Genomic DNA, 17632 nt, shown 5'->3' with positions numbered 1-17632 from the left:
GGATGGAAACCTTGATGGAGTAAGAGTCTCGACATCTTAGGAGCAACTTGACTCTATGTATCATGGTCTTGGCAAAAATGGAAGTAGATGGGCTTTTCCACATAAAAGAATGCTTATCCAAGTACATGCTTGTCTTGTTTTACCTTATGTTTATGCTTTTAGTGATTACCATACACTGTGCTATTATTCATTTCGTGATAATGGCATTGTGGAGGTTTCTTCAATTGAGAAGGCAAAGGAGATATAGAAACTTTTTGAAAGAGATGATTCCCAATATCCTTGTAACATAATGATACGTGAAAAAGACATTTTAGTCACAAAAAAGAGAAGAGATCGTAGGCTGCTTTCATCAAAAGAACAAAAATATGTTGCGCAATTTCTTGGTCTCCAAGAGAATGCGCTAGTAGGACATCTAGTTATCACATATAGAAGAATTCTTTATAATGGAAAAATGTAATATTTGCGTTTGAAAAATATTACTAAACCAATCTCCCGCGCACCGTAAACTCGTGCAAAGGTTATCCCCAGTGCCGACAGCTAGTCTATAACCTCATGTGAGAAATGGAGAAACTCCACATTGGCAAAATAAGGCTGGGGATTCAAACCCGCATAGCCGCGGTGAAAAATCCTCTTGGGAGGAGGTTAAGAGGATAATGTTGAAATAAATTTCAAATTTTTTTTACTATTCCTTCTCCCCCAGGTGATGCATGGCTGGAGGAGAGGGAGTGTGGGGGGATGGCCTAGTAGGGCTACATGAGGAAGGGGGGGAAGAGAGCCATGCAAGGGAGCCACGTGTGGGGAGGTCCCCTCTCCCCCCTGGACTATAAAAACCCCCCCTTAGGGGGGGGAAGGGGAAGGTGAGAAGAGGGAGAGGCTGTGTCAGATTGCAGGAGGTAGTCCTATGAGAGGAGGCGAACCTGGGACTATCGTGGAGAGGGGGTGGAAAGAGCATGAAGGAGGGAGACTGCAGAGTTTCTCATCCATCCTGGTAAGTCACGTACGAACAACCATGGAAAGTACACTATACTCATCAAGAAATACAAGTAGCTACCAGCTACCACAAGTGCGGTGTCCCTGTGTTCAATTATGCTATGTCATGCAGTCACAACGCAAAGGATGTCTCATACACCTTCACATGTACTTCTTCTCAACATGGACAACTTTGCTTCATCCACATGTTGTTACAAGGAACCAGCCCGTGGTCTTCTAACTACATAATATCTAATTATGCACGAGCACTCACATAATATATGCACCAAAATATATGCACAGGTTGGGTCCTCAAGTGTAGGACAATACTTTTAGCTTGCTTAGAGTTTGACCTGTCTCCCAACCTAATTGAACTACGTCTTGTTCACGATCAAGAAGACTAGCACTATCCCTAGGGAGAGACCACATATGAGAGGTTTTCAATTGCAGGTATTGAATACTCCAACGAAAGTGTCATTCACTCTTGGGAGGAGGAAGTTGCCGTTGTGCCTGCCGTAGGCCGCCTGAGGCTTGATAGCTGCCACCAGCCCCACCAGAGGCTATCAGGCCACCACCATCCCTCGTCAAACCCACCCTAATTCCTCCCACAAAAGGCATCATCTATTCTCCACGCCCTTACGTAGCTGTCAGAAGCTTCATAGAAGCTTCTCTAGGAAGCTTCTAAGGGGCTTCTCTAAGCCCCCCTTTCCTTTAGATCCTCAATAAGCCCATCCCGGGCTTTGAAGAAAAGAAGGGGAAGCCTATAAGGGCCTTCCCACCAATCACTCAATAAGCCCATCGCGGGACTTTGAAGGAGAGGAAGCAACAAAGCCCCTTCCCACCAATCATCCCTAGTTGGGGATTTGACGAGAAGAAGAGGGTTTCCTTAAACCCCCTTTCCACAAGATCTTTACCCCCCCGGGATTTTTATGAGAGGAAGGAGAAGTTCATAGGTCTCCCTTTCCCGCAAGGCCCCATAAAACCATTCCTACCCCCCTCTCCCTTGGGATCTCGAAGAGAATAACTGGAAGTCTATAAAGCCATTCCCACCAATCAAACACAAGCCCCCTAGGCTCGGGATTTAAAATCTCCACTCCCACAAGGTCCATCACAGGAACCCTATCATGAATCCTCTCTTTTTCCGAAAGAAAGAAGGCCTGAGCTTCGAACCCTAAGACCTTCCATAAGCCAAATTCCGCAAGTTGATACTTCTGTCAAGGAGCCATACTTCAAAGGGAATTTCTGCGTACGAGGGAGATGGGAAAAGATCATAAGACTGCGAACCAAGGCAAGTAATTCGAATCCGCAAAGGCAAACCAGAAGCCGAAATCACGATGGCCCCTAAAAAGTCACCAGGCGAACCTACAGGAGGATCATCTCCTAGTATTCATGTGGATATCTCCTCGAGCCAACAAGTCCAGGTTTTCTTCCTATTTTTGATTTACGTAGAAGTATTGCAATCATGCATGGTTATTTCATGGAACTAGGATGCACTTATGCTTGTCAAATCCACCTAGTTAATTGCGATTGAAATAAAATTGCTATTTACTTGAAGTAACTCACGATACGAAGTTGGTCAAGTGTACTTTCAATAGAATGAACGAAAAAATAACATAAGGTGTCTATGCATTTTAGTACCTTATTAGCAAGTTGCCTTTTGTGTATTGCAAAGTGACGAGTCTAGAATAACTAATGACTACCATTACAAAGTAGAAACTATTGTAGTACACCTTTGATTATGCATGGAAAGATTAAATCACATGTTGCATTTTTCGACAAATCTTCTTCGTAATGATTCATTAAGAAAGTCGTTATCAACCGTAGGAAATTGCAAAGCATGGAATGTTAGATATGATCAATGCCCCACCCTCATTAGGTGCTACCAATGATCCATGGTGCTCAAAGTTGTAAGGCCCCCATTATGAGGAGAAGCCAAATGTGAGCCCGGACATTGGTTGAGTCCTGACTTGTATATCAGATGAGGTCTATGTGACCGGATGGCAAAAAGGTGACTGTTGTGGGTCTAATCTTTGGGTTAGACGGAGTGGTTAAGCTGGTAGCAACTCGAGGCACATTGCATTGAGTTGCGTGGTAAGGGAGTTAAAAGGGGCCCCTATTGTGGGGTCCGGGGGCCCGATGGTAAAGGGAATATTCCCTGGAATATTCCCTGGCCGACTAGTGGAGGCTCATATGGTAGGTCGGTCAGCAGGCCGACCTAACGACCTTCGCGGGCTATAAAAGCTAAACCCCTTCGCAGCCATCTGACACTCATCTTTCACCCAGTCAGAGTTGTCGTTCCAGCTAGCCTTAAGCTCTTCACCTATCTTCTGTCTAGATCGCCATCTAAGCTTCATTCATTGGAAGCGCACGGGTGGACAGAGCCATCTTTGTATCAGTTGTTTGGAGTTAAAGAATTTTACTGATTCTCCTCTTATCTGTTGTGTACTCTCTATCTCTTTCTCAGATTCTGTTCGCTGCGCCGTGTAATATTTTACATGGTATCAGAGCCCAGGGGGCTCTAGAGATCGGAGAGCGTGCAAGAGGCAAAGGCTTCAACAGCAAAGAGAAACGATGTCGACTCCGGGAAGCAGTTCTGGCGCATCCGGAAGCGGTGCAGGAGGTGGTGCTGCTGTACCGGCTATTCAAACACTGAGGATTCGTCCACCAACCTTCAGCGAAGGCAAGTTAGATGGTACAAACTACACCTTGTGGAAGTTCAAAATTACAACTATCCTTGATTCTTATGAGCTTCTGGAGACTGTGCTGGGGACTGACGCAGAACCACAGCCTATCCCCGACCCATCAAATCCTAGTGTGATGATTCCTCCGAATGCAGATCTTCTACGAGCTTGGAAACGAAGGAATGCAGATGCATTGTGTGCCTTAGTTACAAGCTGTTCTGACAGTGTTTTGACTCTGATTCAGCATACAACCAAAGCGTCAGAGGCTTGGAATGTACTAAGGAGTCAATATGAAACACGAAACCAAACAAGGATTCAAAACTTGGAGAATCAACTAGCAGCGGAGAAGTTTGCTGAAGGAGAGACGGTTGAAGCATTCATCACTCGGATTAAGAATCTGCGCGACCAGATGGCTGGCGCTGGGATACAAAAGACTAGCGAAGAGCTAGCTCGGAGGTGTCTTCGGATTTGTCCACAAAAGTTTGATGGACTAGTAACTGCCCTTAATACTCAGGTGAGACCTCAAGCTTTGACTTTTGAGGAGTTTTGTGCATTATTAATGGAGGAGGAGTTGAGGCTGAAAGCCCGAGAAGGAAGCAACAATGGAGATGCTGCATTCTCTGCCAATGCAAAAGGCAAAGGTGTTTCCTCCACCAAAAATGATGGTGACAAAAAGAAAAAGGGCGGCAAGAAGAAGTTTCAAGGAGAGTGCTTCTACTGTAAGAAGAAAGGACATGCGATTGCAGATTGTCGTGTCAAGAAGGCAGATGAAAAGAATGGTACCCTTAAAACTAAAGGGAAAGAGACAGCCAATACGGCTGAAGCAGAGTTGGAATTATTCATGGCGACCATTGAGGAAGTGTGCTCCTCGGCGCAAGAAGAATCTACCACTGACTCTTGGGTGTTGGATAGTGGGGCCTCCCGTCACATGACCAACAAGAAAGGTCTATACAGTTCTATGCAGCCTCTACAAGAATCCATCACTGTGACGGTTGGAAATGATGCTAAATGCCCTGCTGCGGGCACAGGTACTATTTCTTTTGTTGCTGCAAATGGTGAAGTCAAAAAGCTTTCAAATGTGTTGTATGTTCCCGAAATCAGAAGAAATCTCTTATCAGTTGCTGCCATAACTGATCTTGGTCATGAAGTGAGGTTCAAGAAGACAGGTGCAGAAATTATTGATAGTGCTGGCACAATTGTTGGCAAAGGAGAAAGGAGGAACAACCTGTATGAGCTAAGTGCTCTTACAGCCACCGCTGGAGTGGGCACAAGTAAGCTTTGGCATGAAAGGTTTGGACACATCGGATTTGCAGTATTGAAGGAGATGCAAAAGCAAGGTATGGTTGCTCACCTACCTACAATAACTGAATTGAAGGAACCATGTGAAGCTTGTATGATGGGCAAGCAACAGAGAAAGGCATTTCCACAAGAAAGCAAGAATAGAGCACATGCTCCTCTAGAGTTGGTGCATGCTGACTTGTGTGGTAAGATGCCTACACAGGCCTTGGGGGGATCTTCTTATTTTATGTTGATTGTCGACGACTACAGTAGGAAGATGTGGGTGTACTTCCTTCGTGATAAGGCTCAAGCTTTTGGTAAGTTTAAAGAATGGCTAATACTTGTTGAGAATGAAACAGGGAAAAGTGTGAAGAAATTTAGAACAGATGGTGGTGGTGAGTTCAACTCAAAGGAGTTTGAAGGCTTTTGCAAGAGCAAAGGTATCAAGCGTCAATTGACAACGCCTCACACACCTCAGCAGAACGGTGTTGTGGAACGCAGGAATCGCACCATTGTGGAGATGGCAAGATGCATGCTAAAGGGCAAGGGATTACCTAACCATTTTTGGGCTGAAGCTGTTAATACTGCAGTCTACATTCTAAATCGGAGCTATACAAAGGCTCTCAAGGGAAAAACACCTCATGAGGCTTACACTGGTAAGAAACCATCTGTCTCACATTTCAGAATTTTTGGATGTGAATGTTATGCACATGTTCCAGATGAGAAGAGAAACAAGTTACAACCAAAAAGCAGAAAATGTATCTTCTTGGGTTATAGTGATGAGCAGAAGGCTTACAAGTTATATGACCAAGAGGCAAAGAAGATCATCGCGAGCCGTGATGTGGTGTTCAAGGAGGAGCCGCATACAGTGGAGGAGGAGAAGGCAAGGTCTTCCACTTTATCATCAAGCGAAGAAGTAGTCCACTATGAACCTGTCCCGAGAGCTATCCCTATCCTTAAGGAGGAGGAAGCATCATCTTCAGATGATGAGGAAAAAGTTCACCAACCTGACATCACCCCACCGGAAAAGCCATTGCCGCGCTGGGTGAAGCAGCTCTATGACCACAATAATCCTATGCCTGCATCTGTTGAGGAGAAGGCAGACGGACCAAGGAGGTCTCAGAGAATAGAGGAGCAAAGGAGGGCTTCTGCTCACATAGTCAACATGGCCTTGATGGTTGAGATTATGAGAGAAGTAAAGGAGCCAACTGACTTAGAAGAAGCACTTGCAGATCCATCATGGAAGGCTGCTATGCAGGCGGAGTATGACAGCATAATGAAGAATGACACTTGGGAGCTAGTGGATCGGCCAGCAAAGCGGAAGATTATTGGCACCAAGTGGATCTGGAAGGTAAAGTACAAGGCTGATGGTACCTTAGAAAAGTACAAAGCTAGACTGGTTGCCCAAGGATTTTCACAAGTTGAAGGGTTTGATTTTCAAGAGTCATTTGCCCCAACTGCCAGAATGACCACTATTCGCACGGTACTTGCAGTGGCTGCCCACAAGAAGTGGCCAGTGTACCAAATGGATGTTAAGTCAGCGTTCTTAAATGGTGACCTCAAGGAGGAGGTGTACGTGGCTCAGCCACCAGGGTTTGAGGCCCCCCATTCTGAGAACAAAGTGTGTAAACTAAAGAAGGCATTGTATGGGCTGAAACAAGCCCCCAGAGCATGGTACCAGCGGATAGATAGGTTCTTTTTAAACCTAAACTTCAAAAGATGTGCCTCAGATGCTAACTTGTATGTTTACAGGGATGGTAAAAAGTCTGTAGTGATTGTCCTATATGTGGACGACCTTCTTATTACAGGTGACTATGAAGATATGATCAACCAAACTCGAAAGGCTTTGAGTTTTGAGTTTGAAATGACAGACTTGGGCTTGCTGCACTATTGTTTGGGGATTGAAGTCTGGCAAGAGCCAGGAAAGATCTTCATCTCTCAGAAGAAGTATGCATGGGAGATCTTGAAGGCATTTGGCATGACCGAGTGCAAGGAGATAGCTACACCTATGGAGGTGAATGTAAAGTTATCCGTTGAGGATACATCAGCACTAGCAGACATTGGGAGGTATAGGAGGTTGGTCGGCAGTCTAATCTACTTGTGTAACACCAGACCAGATATCAGTTTTGCTGTTGGTGTTTTGAGCAGGTTCTCAAACAAACCTCATGAGAGTCATTGGAATGCTGGGATGCGGGTGCTCAGATACTTGAAGAAAACTCTTGACTATGGTATCACATACAGTTTCGGAACTTCTCTTGTGGGGAACTGTGACTCAGATTGGGCAGGAGACATTGATTCCAGGAAGTCAGTTTCTGGTTATTGTTTCTCTTTGGGTTCAGGAATTTTCTCTTGGATTAGTAAGAAGCAACCAACAGTGGCATTGTCTTCTACCGAAGCAGAGTACAAGGCAGCTTGTTTTGCTGCATGTGAGGCCGTATGGTTGAGAAGGATTCTATGGCATATGGGAGTGCAGGATGAAGAACCAACTGTGCTGAGATGTGACAATCAGAGTTGCATCGCCATTGCCAAAAATCCAGTGTTTCATGCACGCACCAAACATATAGAGATCCAGTATCACTATGTGCGTGATTTGATGGAGGATGGGATAGTGGAATTGGTCTACTGTCCAACAGAGGAGAATGGAGCAGATATCTTCACCAAAGCACTTACGAAGGATCTGCTTCAAGTTCATCTTCAGAGACTCGGCATTGGGCCGAGGAGATAGTTCACCTATGGGTGGACATTGAGGGGGGGTGTTAGATATGATCAATGCCCCACCCTCATTAGGTGCTACCAATGATCCATGGTGCTCAAAGTTGTAAGGCCCCCATTATGAGGAGAAGCCAAATGTGAGCCCGGACATTGGTTGAGTCCTGACTTGTATATCAGATGAGGTCTATGTGACCGGATGGCAAAAAGGTGACTGTTGTGGGTCTAATCTTTGGGTTAGACGGAGTGGTTAAGCTGGTAGCAACTCGAGGCACATTGCATTGAGTTGCGTGGTAAGGGAGTTAAAAGGGGCCCCTATTGTGGGATCCGGGGGCCGCGGAAGCGGCCCCTGGCTGGGGGGTCCCAGGGGGGCCAGCGGCCCCCCTGGCGGGGGTCCGGGGGCAGCGCCCCCGGCCCGATGGTAAAGGGAATATTCCCTGGAATATTCCCTGGCCGACTAGTGGAGGCTCATATGGTAGGTCGGTCAGCAGGCCGACCTAACGACCTTCGCGGGCTATAAAAGCTAAACCCCTTCGCAGCCATCTGACACTCATCTTTCACCCAGTCAGAGTTGTCGTTCCAGCTAGCCTTAAGCTCTTCACCTATCTTCTGTCTAGATCGCCATCTAAGCTTCATTCATTGGAAGCGCACGGGTGGACAGAGCCATCTTTGTATCAGTTGTTTGGAGTTAAAGAATTTTACTGATTCTCCTCTTATCTGTTGTGTACTCTCTATCTCTTTCTCAGATTCTGTTCGCTGCGCCGTGTAATATTTTACATGGAAAAGATTCTAAGGGCTGCATGAAATAGGTTAATTCTAGCTTCAAATTGGCATGAGTCTCATTTAACTACATAGTAGTTAGGAAAAGGTTGCATGTTGCACAAGCAATGTACACAAAAAATTCATTCATCAAGAGTACACTTAGGGAAAGGCTGCATGGTTCATTTAAGTGTAAAATCTTAAAAGCTTAGTGGCATGATTCGTGAATGCAAGTCCTAGTAGGATCAATGGAAATTATGCTGTAATTTAACATGTGCTTTGGTCTTAACATGAAAAGTTAGGGTTTGTGAATCTAATCGTACGTAGAGGCAATGAATCGCGTGCTTACGTGAATTGCGACGTAATGCAACTAGTTCCCCTTTTAGATCAAATTAACATCCCTAGGATTGGTTTGTCCTTGTTGTAAGACAAGTAAATTGGATTACCTAAAACACCTAAACCCAAAAGGATTCGCATAGGATGGTTCAATTGATACAATATACTCAAAGTGCTAACTAGGGTTTAGCACGTTAAGGACTTGACCTAGTTTCACACTTGTTGCCAAGTCGAAACCCTCATACCCAAAGGTCCTAGCCACATTCACGGAATGTAGGGGAAATTGGACGCGCTTGCAAAAAACGATCTAGGGTGTCTACCCTAAGGTTCACTCATTCAAAAGATGAAACTCGGACTGAGTTGGAGCCCCTAGGAGTAAATGTTGTCGGCCTAGTGCAATTGCGAATGGGTTGGATAAGAAGACACCCTAAACCCTGCTTCTTGTCTAATCATGATTTCGTGACCAGAAGACGCCTTTCGATGGGTGAAATGATCCCAAGAAATAGATGCAACACTTGTGCAATAAGTTGCAACATCGCATGATCTTGTGGTTCGATCACAATAGAGTTGCCAATTCCTTGGAATGAGATTGGCAGATTCTTGTGCAAGTTTATCTTGCAAGAGGATGAATAGTCATCCTATTATATCACCTTTCTTGGGGATCTTGCCAAGTCGCAATTGATCCCGGATCGAATGCTGGATGCATTCGGAGAGAAGGATTCACTCCTTAGCAGCTGGCCAAATAAACGACCACTGGAAATGATGGTTCTTGTAACTGTTTAGGAGCACTGTTTGCGTTGTTTGCCCAAGGAACGAAAAGATGGAAAGATATTTAATGCTTCAGGTTGAAGGCCTGAAGAGAGAGGCAATTTCAATTACCCCCGACTCTCTACCTGACCCTAACCAAGGGGGTTGTTAGCCGCGCTGGGAACGTGGACCGAACCCGCTGCATGAGGTGTCTCCGTTGGATACTACTTGGAGTAGGTTGACGCTTGGGTGCCAGAGGGGGCTCTAGCCATAAATCCCTTGCCTTTTGGGCCTTGCACAAGAGGCCAATGTGACTCGGGATTGGATCTTGAGGCTCGCATACTAGTCTATGGGCGGAATCTTGGATTAGTAATCCCTGTGGATTGTTGGATAGCCTTCGGAGAGTGTATGGATAGCCTTCGGGCGGATTATGGATGAGCCTACGGGCTGGACTTTATGAATGTATTCCAAAGATAAATATGATAACCTGTTGAAAAAAAACTTGTTTGACACTGCTTTTCTATGTCAAGTGCTAAGATTACGTGAAGGAACCGATGTCTAACGGGCTAATTAAGGAAGCTGCTTGACGCATGTCCAACTAAATGTGGTAGGTAATTAGACAACTAAAGCAACCTTGAGGAAAGTGCGGTGGATGTGGCCATAGGTCCGTCCTACAGATGGGTGGTCCTAGTTGGCCAGGAACTTTTCTCAATTGTAATGGACAGCAAGGAGATCTTCTCAAAGGAAATGAACAGCAAGGGTGCTGACCTAGAGTTAAGTAACAACAAAAATCCCAATTTATGCTATTTTTGGGGAATGGAATGGGACTATGCCTTATGGGCGGAGAGGTCGAGCCTTGCATCCCTCTCATTTTCCATTCTCCTTGAACCAAGTGTAGCATGAATCTGCTTCGTCCCTGGCGTTTCTACATAAAGTAGTTCGCTTGGGGTTCAACGCTAGTTGTCGTTTAGAAAATGACCATTAGGGAAAACCTTGATCTAGGTCGGTCCTAAGTGGGAGGAACGGTCGGATTACTTCTGCTACGTGGCAGACGCTGAAATTCCTCGATCGCAAACCCCCTAACATTCCATGGGAGTGCCGGGGGAAGCTTTCTAGACTCTCTTTCCGTTGGATTGCTAAGATGTGTCCTGAAAGGGAATAATTGGACACATTATAGTTGGTATCAGAGCGAACCAACGAAGGATTTGTTTTTTATAAGAAATCTTAATAAGAAGAAGTAAAGCAAATGTTGTTATTAAGAATATTTCCTTACTTTCGATGCTATCTTGTAGAATTATGAAGCATGGAACATGTTCTTAGTGTTCCAAGTCATGTTTATGACCGCGATGCACTCCTCAGATTATCAACAAAGGATCAATATGATAAACATCCTTGACCGTATTTATAATCCATCGCCTTTGTACATGGAACGAAGGTGGACGGGTGACTCACGAATCTACTACATAGCTGCCCACTGGTTTGCGTACCTTCGAACCAACCTAAAGAGGATCAAGTGGTTGGAGGACCTGAAGATCATGAAGCTATTCTTTTTTATTGAAGCTCACATAAACACAATTTTACATGTCAAAGGTCAGAGGGTCGAGCTGAACTCATACGTATATGAAGAAGTGACCCACATAATCCCCGCCGACAGGATCAAGGTGTTGGGATTCTACGAAAAAAATGGGTTCCAAAGGAAAGGATAGACTAATCTTCCAATGACTTATCAATTCCTAAAGATCCATGACCCGAAACCATACTATTATGCAATTCCTGTAGCTAAATGTAATACAACATTATTCTCCCCGAACTAAATGCAACAATTGCTCTATCATCCCAGGAACTATTGTACTCCGAAAGGGCTATGCCCATATAAATGAAATAAGACTTCCTTTTATCAATGTCTGTCTTGTCTATGAGAATTGATAAAAAGTTAAGTGGCTAGGGTTCTTGGATGATAGCAAAATTGGGTATGAAGTATAATCATAATGATTAGCAAGTTGTAATGTTAAAAAAATCCTCTATCCAGGCACAACCCCAGCTACAGATTCCCAGTTTGTCCCCTTCATCAAGTACGACCGTGATCCAAGATAAGAAGTTTCTTCTGAAGCAGATCAAGCCGCCAGAATTTGATGGGAAAGGTAGGACTGTCTAAGCAGATGCTGAGATTTGGATAGAGTCCATGGAAGATTACTTTGAAGCAGCCAGTACTGCACCCGCCAACCAGGCTATACTCGCCAAGCTGAAGCTCACCGACAAAGCCAAGCTTTGGTGGAAGCAATGGTGCAAAGATCAAGGGATCTCAGAAGAATCCGTTACCTAGGAAAAGTTGAAGAAAGTTGTGCAAGGAAGATACTTACAACTTGCGTATCACACGCAAAAAATGAATGAGTTCTACGATCTGAAATAGCTGGGTCTCACTCTTGACACATACTACTCAAAATTCATCTCACTTCTGAAGTATGCGCCACAGATGGACATGACACAACAGGTGTTGAAATTTTGTGCTGGATTAAACCCACCAATAAATACCCGCCTCGAATCTATGCGCCCAACAAATCTACAGGACGCACTCATTCGAGCTGCGCCCATAATTCAGGAGATGCAAGCTAGGCCAAGAAGTAACAAAACTTGGTCTTATAATGACCATAACAGAGGAGCCTATAGGCCCCAAGTGAAGAGATTTCAAGGTCAAAACTGAGGACAAAGAAAGAAAGAAAGGACCAATAATGTCAATAACTTTGTCCCTACCCAAAGCAATGGCCAAAATCTCCATTGTTTCCACTGCAACGAGCCCGATCATTTCAAAAGGCAATGTTCCAAGCTTGGCAGAGGACATCGTCAAGCACCTTTCCAAGGAACTAGCCGTGGCCAGGGAGCCGCCACCCGAGCCAGAGGAAGAACTGCCTGTGTTGGCAACATGAAAATGTACGAAGAAGAAGATCTGACCATGGAAGCAGAGTTTGAAAGGGTGACAGTCCATGCCACTCTTCACATGAAATGCCGAAATCGCCAGTTTTTGGTGATTCAGACACCATTGGACTATCAAGGTAAAGGTTTCAAAACCTTGATTGATTGTGGCAGTACACATTCCTTTATCTCACCAGCTTGTGCAAGAAGATTAGGAATAGCCACAGTAGAAGCAGCTACCCTACTTGTGGAATTAGCAAATGGTCGTGAGGTCACTTGTACCAGGCAAACTGTTAAGGTGGAATTCTTTTTGGGAGGAAAGATGACTTCGGTCAAATTCAGGGTCATGAACCTAGGTATCCATGAGTGTTTACTCGGAATAGATTGGCTTAAACCTAATGACACCCACATTCATTGTGGAAAGGGCCAAGTTTCCTTTCGAAACTCTGAAGGGGAATCGGTTACCACTCAAGGAGAGGCTGGAAAATCAAAAATTCAATTGGCTAAAGCATCTCGGATTATAAAGGGATTTAGAAAGGGACTACCTGTCTACTTGATTAAGCTTAATAAGCTAGATCAGAAGCGGATGTATTTCTTGAAGAGCTGACAGAACTCCTGCCACAAAGAGAAGTGGATCATGAGATTAAGCTAGTACCAGGAGCTGCATCAATTGCAAAGAGGCCTTATAGGATGTCCATCCCGAAAGCAATTGAGCTGAAGGAGCAACTCAAGCAAATGCTAGATGAGGGCTACATCCATCCTAGCAGTTCACCATGGGGAGCTTCAGTGCTATTCCAGAAAAAGAAAGATGGAACGCTTCGACTGTGTATTGATTACAGAGGGTTGAATCAATCAACTGTTAAGAACAAGTATCCTATTCCTAGAATAGACCAGCTTCTTGATCGTGTGCAGGATGCGAAGATCTTCTCCAAGATTGATCTCAAGTCTGGTTACTATCAGATAAGGATCAAGGAAGAAGATATCCCAAAGATGTCCTTCAACACAAGATATGGACACTTTGAGTTCCTAGTTTGGTCATTCAAGCTCATGAATGCGCCTGCTACCTTCAACAGGTTAATGCAGGATATCTTTAGGCCATATCTTGATGACTTTGTACTCATCTTCTTCGACAACACATTAGTATATTATAAATAGGAAGAAGATCATGAACCACAACTTCAGATTGTCCTTGAAACAATGAGGGCACAGAAGCTCTATGCTAAGATGAAGAAGTGTGCATTCTTCAAACGTCAGATTGAATATTTGGGATTCATCGTATCAGCGGTAGGAATGTCAGTGGATCTGGCCAAAGTCGGAGATATTCTAAAATGGCCAATACCAGTTTTCTTGGATTGATAGGATGGTATAGGGTCTTCTTAAAAAACTATGCTTTGATTGCAGCACCTCTGACTGATCTACTGAAGAAGCAAACATCCATTGCATGGTCAACTGTAGAACAAACCAGCTTTGATAGATTAAAGCAAAGTTTGATATCAACACCTATACTGAAACTTTCCGACCTCAGTAAGGAGTTAAAAGTAGTAACCGATGCTAGCACGCTTGCCTTAGGATGTGTGCTCATGCAAGAAGGTCATCCTGTTGCATACACTTCAAGAAAACTGAAGAGTCATGAGAAGAATTATGCTACCCATGATCTAGAATTGTTGTCATCCATGCTCTAAATCTTTGGAGACACTACCTGTTGGGTAATAAGTTTACTCTAGTGATGGATGATAAAAGTCTCAAGTGGATCTTTACCGAGAACGAGCTCAACACGAGGCAACGTCGATGGATTGAAGTGCTGGAGGAATATGATTTTGAGATCAAATACAGACCTGGAAAGGAGAATGTAGTTGCCGATGCACTCAGTCGCAAGGCATTCCTTAATTCTCTAATCTTGCAAAATCCATCAACAGCCAGATCTCTAGCCAAAAAGGTATCCATGCCAAACAACCCAATACTTGAGCTAGCTAAAGATAAAGCATGCCATGATCCAACCTATCAAAAGAGGCTAAGGGAGATCCCTATCAAGGAACAAGACCAGAAGCTATAGGCTAAGTATCATGAATTCTCTATTAATAGTGGACTTGTCTACTATAGAACGAGATTATGTATACCGGAAAGCCAGCCACTCAAGCAAAAGATACTATGGGAAGCTCATGATTCCCCTTTCTCAGGACATCCTGGCTATGCCAAGACTCTCAATGCAGTTAGAAAAAGCTACTATTGGGAGAGGCTTAAAGGTGACGTTCTCAAATATGCCACTGAGTATTTGTCTTGTCAATGTATGAAAGCCGAACATGTCAAAATGCTAGGAAAGTTGCCACCACTTGACATTCCCCAAATGAAATGGAAATTCATCAGTATATGGAATTTGTTGTTGGCCTACCCCAAGTTCAGGGAGGATACAACTCCATCATGGTTGTGGTTGACATGCTTACTAAGGTTGCACACCTTATTCCTGTTAAGACAAACTATAAAGCCTCAGACATTGCAAGGTTGTTTATCAAGGAGATATTCAAGCTACATGGGTTACCCAGAAGAATCATTACTAATCGTGATTCTCTCTTCACATCACACTTCTAGAGAGCTATCTTTGAAGCCATTAGGACTCAACTCTGTTTTAGTACAGCCTACCATCCCCAAACTGATGGTCAAACAGAACGAGTCAATCAAGTCATCGAGGATATGCTAAGGGCACATTGCTGCCGTGAACCAAAAAGGTGGATTCAATACTTGGCCTTGGTTGAATTTTCCTACAATGCTTTCTGCCAACAAAGCATTCAGATGACCCCTTTTCAAGCATTGCATGGGCATGACTGTCGAAGTCCCCTAAACTTCTCAGATCCAACCTTGAGGGTTGAAGCTTCAAGGCAGATGCAGGAAGAGATGGATGACCAAATACAGTCAATTAGACATGACATCCAAGCCGCCAAGGATAGACAGAAGGCATACGCAGATTTGAAGTGTCAAGATAGAACCTTCGAGGAAGGAGACATGGTCTTCATTCGCGTATGACCAAAGAAGAGTTCTCCATCCTTAGGAGATTGCAAGAAGCTAAGTCCAAGGTATTGTGGAGCATACAAGATCCTCAAGTGCCTAGGACCCAATGCTTATAGACTGCAACTCCCTGAGAACCTAAAGATTCATAATGTATTCCATATCAGCCTACTGAAGAAGTATGTACCTAGTCCTAGCCATGTACTTGATGACCAACAAGTTGTAATGCCTAGCCAAGGAGTCATCATTAGATGGGTGAAATGATCATGATTTCGTGACCAGAAGACACCATTCGATGGGTGAAATGATCCCACGGAATAGATGCGACACTTGTGCAATAAGTTGCAACATCGCATGATCTTGTGGTTCGATCACAACAGAGTTGCCAATTCCTTGGAATGAGATTGGCAGATTCTTGCGCAAGTTTATCTTGCAAGAGGATGAATAGTCATCCTGTTATATCACCTTTCTTGGGGATCTTGCCAAGTCGCAATTGATCCCGGATCGAATGCTGGATGCATTCGGAGAGAAGGATTCCCTCCTTAGCAGTTGGCCAAATAAACAACCACTAGAAATGATTGTGCTTGTAACAGTTTAGAAGCACAGTTTGTGTTTTTTGCCCAATGAACTAAAAGATGAAAATATATTTAATGCTTCAGGTTGCAGGCCTGAAGGGAGAGGCAGTTTTAGTTACCGCCAATTGTCTGCCTAACCCTAAGCAAAGGGGTTGTTAGCCACACCGAGAACGTGGACCGAACCTGTTGCGTGAGGTCTCTCTGTTGGGCACTACTTGGAGTAGGAGGACACTTGGGTGCCAGGGGGCTCTGGTCGTAAATCCCTCGCCTTTCGGGCCCTGCACAAGAGGCCAACGTGACTCGGGATTGGATCTCAAGGCCTGCATACTAGTCTACGGGCGGAATCTTGGATTAGTAATCCCTATGGATTGCTGGATAGCCTTTGGGTGGATTATGGATTATGTGAAGGAACCGGTGTTTAATGGGCTAATTAAGGAAGCTGCTTGACGCATGTCCAACTAAATGTGGTAGGTAATTAGACAACTAAAGAAACCTTGAGGAAAGTGCATGGATGTGGCCATGGGTCCGTCCTACGGGTGGGTGGTCCCGGTTGGCCGGGAACTTTTCTCAATCGTAATGGAAAGCAAGGAGATCTTCTCAAAGGAAATGAACAACAAAGGCACTGACCTAGAGTTAAGTAACAACGAAAATCCTGATTTATGCTGTTTTAGGGGAACAGAATGGGACTATGACTTATGGGCGGAGAGGTCGAGCCTTGCATCCCTCTCATTTCCCATTCTCCTTGAACCAAGTGCAGCATGAATCCGCTTCGTCCCTGGCATTTCTACGTAAAGTAGTTCCCTTGGGGTTTGATGCTAGTTGCCGTTTAGGAAATGACCATTAGGGGAAACCCTGATTCGGGTCGGTCCTAAGTGGGAACGACCAGATTACTTCCGCTACATGGCAGATGCAGAAAGTCCTAGATTACAAACCCCGTAACATTCCATGGGAGTGCCGGGGGAAGCTTTCTAGACTCTCTTTCTGCTGGACTGCTAAGACGTGTCCTGAAAGGGAACAGTTGGACATGTTACAAGAAATATACAACATCCCTGATGACTTTGTGGTAAAAACTAACACTTTTTGTAGAAGGTTAGAAAGTATAGGTCATTGGAAAGAAAGACTCACAAATTTTTTTTCCATCGAATGGGATGGAGAGTATTACACCTTTTTTAGTGGAGAATATTACAAACAATGCATAACTGTAAAAGAAAATGAAGAATGCTTACTTATAGATCCAATCATGGGAATGAGTGTACCACAAACTCAACGACTTCCATTTACATGGGATTGCATAAAACCATTGAGTTCTTTATTGCATAAGTTTGTTCCTTTACCTTTACATAATAGACTTGTTGCATATGAGGTAAAAGACCTAATTCAAAGAAAAAGATTATTACAAATAGGGACAGTTGGTTGTATACCTCCTTGCTTAGAAAAATATGATATTGTGTTGGCAAGAAAACATGATGATGACATGGATGGGGATTACATTCATGCAATGATAAGAGAGATAAATTATAAAGAAAAAATGTGCAAATTGTCATGGCTGAAGTGTGATCATAATAGAGTGTAATATTTCTGTTGAAAAATATTACTAGTCCAACTTTCCACAACCCGCTTGAAACTCACGCAAAGGTTAATTTTGGCATCGGAGTTACCGGCAATGCA

This window comes from Lygodium microphyllum, chromosome 17, assembly GCF_053477565.2.
Source record: "Lygodium microphyllum isolate KBCC chromosome 17, Lygodium_microphyllum_v1.1.10, whole genome shotgun sequence".
Taxonomy (NCBI): domain Eukaryota; kingdom Viridiplantae; phylum Streptophyta; class Polypodiopsida; order Schizaeales; family Lygodiaceae; genus Lygodium; species Lygodium microphyllum.
This window is presented reverse-complemented; position numbering follows the sequence as displayed.